Genomic DNA, 5,431 nt, shown 5'->3' with positions numbered 1-5,431 from the left:
AGTTACAGTTTTTTTTATAAGAAGCCATCATTTTTTTATAAAAAATTTAAAAATATATTTATGTGATATTAAAATATTTAATAGTAGAATTATTAATTTCTTCGATAAAAAAGAACATCTTAATTATATTGTAATTTTTCACAATTTTTTTTTGCAATTTTTCACAACTTAAAAATTATTTTTCTCAATTTTATTAATTTTTTCAATTTTATTTTAAATATTATGCAATGTCAAAATACTTAAAAATAAAACAAAATCTAAATAACCTACTATATAAATAAAATATTTATGATTAAAACAAAAAAAAAACATTAACCGACTGAAACAAAATATTTTATTAGTGATTTAATTGGATGTAGCTTAATGATAGAGTACTCATTTTACTAGTGAGAGGTATGAGGTTCAAACCTCATTATCACCAATTTATATGAGAGATATGCCAGGGTACGAGTCCTGATCTCACCCGGTTTTACCGGCTCCCGCTGTCGTGCCTTTTGGCGGGCATGAGGGTCGGGTTTTATCCGGGGAATCCCTCAATAGGTGAACCGCTAGGAGCTCCGTTGGTCGTTTAAAAAAAATAGTGATTTAATTTAAATAATTTTAAATGTTAATTTTAAACTTATTTATTATTTTTTGGTCTCCCTCCCAACCCTTTAACCCTATCTGAATTTGGAAGAGAGAAGAAGTTGTAGAACCATGGCGGCACTTCCTCTTGCCAATCAACACTCTCTCTGCGCCACTCCTCCTCCTCGTCTTCTTCTTGGACCCAAAATCCCTCTCAAATTTCAATCTTGCCAACAACTAAAACCCATTTTACCTCTTTCTCAAACCCACCGTCAAAATTGGCGTCCCCTCAGTACAGCAAAGGATACAACTGTTGAGGTACTTATTATTATTATTATTATTATTATTATTATTATTATTCTGTTTTCAAATTAGAGATTTTATTGGAATTGTTGAACTTTTAATGGAATGTTACAGGAGACCATCAAATTAATTATCAATTCAAACATGGATTTTGGTGATTATCTTTATTTCTTTTTTAAATAAAGTTAGCACTTTTTTTACCTCAAATGTGATGGTTTGGACTAAAGTATGTGATTGTAAAGTCAGTTTTAGGTAAATAATTTTGATTAGGTTGTCAAGGTTTGGGCTAAAGTATGTGATTGTTAAGTCATTCGTATAGGTTTAGCTTCTATACTCTTGGATTATAACATGTAATATATTGGTTGCGATTATGTGTCAACTACCAAGTATGTTTGTTATTATTGTTAGGTCTATCATACAGGCTAATACTCAGTATATGGATCTCAAAGATTACATACTTGTACTTCTAACATGGAAATGCCTTTCACAATTTACTATATTAACTTCAACCAAAGAAGAAAATAAAATTATAGTCTATTTTTTATTATAGAAGGTGATGAGGACATTTATATAGTCGAGTGAGCTTCAAACGCTTATTTGCCTAAGCAAATTAAGTGAGCCTTTAAAGTATTATTAAATGTTCATTTACCTTCCCAGACCCTACCAATGGTTCTGTTGTGGGTGGGATTTTACTGGGTACGCTACTTTGTTTGTTATTTTGTTTTTATTATGAAAATCTATGAGATTTTTTATATGGGTGCTAGTTTCTTTTGGTACAATTTTTTTTGGATTAGTAGTTTTATTAATGTAGTCGCTTGTGAAGATTGCTTAGTTACTTACAAGTTGACCCAAGTTGCCTAATGATTAGTTGAGAAAAATCAAACTAATCCATTTTCTTTTTTACTTTTTGCAAGCAGACAAGTGAAGACGAGGCTCAGTTAGACAATCTAGAAGAATCTGAAACTGACACAAATCAAGATAAAATATTGACTGTTAAGTCCTTACTACAACTCTACAAGCAAGCCGTCATTAACAAAGATGAAACAACCACAATGGAAGTCGAGGCCACGTTATCCCACATAGAAACCGAAAAAAACAAGTTATTCGTGCAGGTAACTGCTTTGTTAGAAGAAGCAAATACTGGGAAAGAAAGATACATTCGTTTGCAAGCGGATTTTGAGAATTTTAGAAAACGGTCCGAGAAGGAGAGGGTTAATGTTAGAAGTAATGCACAAGGGGAAGTGATTGAGAGTCTTTTGCCAATGGTTGATAATTTCGAAAGAGCAAAACAACAATTGAAGCTTGAAACTGAACAAGAGAAGAAGATTGATGCGAGTTATCAAGGGATTTATAAACAATTTGTGGAAATTATGAGGAGTTTACATGTGGCGGTTGTACCAACAGTTGGAAAACCGTTTGATCCTTCGGTAAGTTAAAACATTTTTTTTTTCATGGTTCTTAAAATAGTAGTTTAAGAGAATCAAACGGGTTGGGCTGGCTTTTTGAACATTTCTTTAATTAGGATTGTATGAATATGAAGTAGAGGCCTGTAAATGAACCGTACGCTTAGTGAACTGTTCAACGAGAAGTTCATTTTTGTTCGTTGGTTTAATTAACGAACTACTATGTTTTGTCCGTTTAGTTAAACGAACGGACATGAACACATGTCTCGTTTGTTTGGTGAACTATTAGTGAACCGTTAGCGGAAAATTCATTTACGTTCATTTGTTTAGGAAACAAACGGACATAAGAAAAGGAATGTTGTTCGATTAGTTAATAAACGAATATGAACAGGGGCTGTGCTTGTTTGTTTGTTTAAGCTCGTGAGTGTTCAATAAGGATTTTGTTTATGTTTCTTCACTTACGTTCGTTTATGCTCATTAATGTTCCTTCGTTCATGTTTATTCATGTTCGCTTGTTTACGTTCGCTCATTAAAGGCTTTTGAATTTTTTTATTTTTTTTAGCTAATTAACCATTCTCTTTTTATTTTTAATTTTTTACTATTTTACTAATTCTCACACAATCCGGTTTCCTCTCATTTTATGTTAGTCTGTGTTCGCTTATGCTCGTTTACATTTGTTTGTGTTCATTTATGTTTGGTTGAGTTTGTTGGCGTTCGCTTAAAATGTTAATGAACAAACACGAATGGACATGAACAAATTCATTTTCATTTTTTAACGAATGAACACAAACACGAAATTTTGTTGGGTTATGCATTCATGAATTGTTTTTTGGTTCGATAAAAGCTTAATGAACACAAACAAGGCTTTGTTCGGTTAGGTTTGTTTGCAGCTGTATTAAAATGTCGAATACAGTAGTTTTAAGAGGATCAAACGGGCAGGGTTGGGATGACTGTTATTTAAATTTTTTAATACAAATTGTATTAATTTCAACTAGGGCAAAGGATCTGTTGAATTTCAAGTAAAAAGTTTCACCAATAAGATACGAAGTCTTACTTCACATTTGGAATTGCACAAAAAAGACTATTCATCTCAGAGAGGTCTACGGAAAATTTTGGGAAAACGTCAACAGTTGCTGGCCTATTTGTCAAAAAGAAATAAAGCGCGTTATAAAGAATTAATAGGCCAGTTGAAAATTCGAGAGAGAAAAACTCGTTAATTTGAGAGTTGGTTTGAATTATTCGCTTAAATTGAAGGTTAAGTGAACTGTTTGATAAAAAGTTCGTTTTTGTTAATAGACGAGCAAACATGAACAAGATTTTTGTTCATTTAGTTAAGCGAATGGATATGAACACATGTCTTGTTCATTCATTTAGGTTTGTGAACATCCGTTTACGCTCGTTTTGTTATATTTGTTTTATGTTTGTTTGTTTATATATTCATTTAAAACTTTTGACTCATTACAAATTAAGTCTAGTTTTAATAACTCAACACATTGTTGTTCACATTTACTTCTAACTTTGTAAGTGGGTTTAGCTCGGGCAAGCTTGTTCATATATATTTAGTTATGTTCATTTTTTACGTTCATGAATTGTTCGTTTACACGGTTAGCACTTAGCAAATGAACACGAACACGAACACTAACACGTTTATTTTCTTAACGAGCATGAACAAGAAAAACACGCTCAGTTAATTGTTCATGTTCGATCATTTGTTTGGTTAAAGTTAAATAAACGAACACATGCCATGTTCGTATTCGTTCGGTTCGTTTACGGGCCGAATAATATCAAGGTTAGATTATTACAATTATTAAATGAATGCCATACTGATGGAATTCCTATGCAGTAGTAAATTCGACTGTTCTGATTCAGATTCTCTTGGGTACAATACCGAAGCTAAGTATAAGTAGATAAAAACAGCTTGACCAAGAGTTGCTAGAGCGATCTAGAATGTTAAATATTTATGCATTAAAAACACAGTTATAGGTGACCTGCATCAAACCGAACCATCTGAAACTTTTTAAGTCGGTTAATAGGTTTTCCTTATTTGGTATGCAATGTTTAATTGTGATGTAGGTTCATGAGGCAATTGCACGGGAAGAGTCGAATGAGTTCGGTGAAGGCATTGTTATAGAAGAGTTTAGACGAGGGTTTGTTCTCGGGGAACGGTTACTTAGACCTGCAATGGTTAAGGTTTCTGCTGGGCCGGGTCGACCCAGTCCTGCAGCCCAGGAGTCCAGCGAGCAATCATAGACAACAAAAGGCCAATGATGGTTGAAATTTTGCACCAGTGGCTTTTATACTCTTTATGTTTTTATTATTTTTCATGTCAAATTATGTTTCTTTACTTATTCTTGTTTTGTATCTTTTAACTTAATTCTTTTACATTTTCGATTGCCGTCATCGTCTTGTACTACGTTCCCCCAATACTATCTCATTCCTAAAAATAACGGTAACACAAATCGAGTTTGTTGTTTATCTAAGCTATTTAATGAACCAGAAGATTGTACTTAGATTTTCCTGTTTAATGTTTATTTACCGTTATTTACTTGTTTAAAACTAGAATTAAGTAGTAAAAAGTTTTACATTAACCTACCAACCTATTGATGGCAACCTGTCAAGGGTGTTTGAGTTGTGGCCAGTGACGTATTGACAATCTATCAACCCATTTGGACTCGTTTAGATAAACCGAATACTTTACACTAGACGTGCACAAATCGGGTTCAACTGGAAAACCGAACCGGTTCGAAACCGGTTTTTTCACACCGGGTTGTAAAATGGAACCGGTTCCAATCAAGAACCGGTTCGGTTCCCTACCCGAACCGATGCCCAGATATGCTAACTTTTAAGAACCGGGTAGGGTATGAACCGGAACCGGTTTTTATGTAAAAACCGGTTCCACCGGTTTTTTTTGAAATTTAAATATTATAGCCGTTAGGAACCGGTTCCAACGGCTATATAGCCGTTTTTGACCGTTGGAACCGGTTTTTTAACTACAAATAGGTTATTTTCTTACTATAAATAGCAAGGTTTGTTTGTGTACTTGTTAAACCAATTCCAAAACTATAAAACACACTCCAAACCACAATTAACCTTAAACCGACAACAAATGGCAACTAATGATGACGTTGTTATGGTGATCGAAACAACAAGATGCCCCGATG

At 33.4% G+C, this 5,431-nt stretch overlaps 1 pseudogene across 1 annotated transcript; it reads left to right on the top strand.

Moving 5' to 3' along the window:
- Window positions 1–696: 696 nt before the first annotated feature.
- LOC143633767 (uncharacterized) lies at window positions 697–4,530 on the top strand (annotated as a pseudogene). The gene is made up of 3 exons (XR_013153726.1): window positions 697–882; window positions 1,785–2,294; window positions 4,344–4,530. The product of XR_013153726.1 is annotated as an uncharacterized LOC143633767 (transcript).
- Window positions 4,531–5,431: the final 901 nt, after the last annotated feature.

Source organism: Bidens hawaiensis, unplaced genomic scaffold, assembly GCF_021521415.1.
Source record: "Bidens hawaiensis isolate Kalapana, Puna unplaced genomic scaffold, B.hawaiensis_p1.1 tig00006905_1, whole genome shotgun sequence".
NCBI classification, from domain to species: Eukaryota; Viridiplantae; Streptophyta; class Magnoliopsida; order Asterales; family Asteraceae; genus Bidens; species Bidens hawaiensis.
The sequence above is the reverse complement of the archived record's forward strand: the minus strand, read 5'-3'. Positions and strand labels throughout refer to the sequence as shown.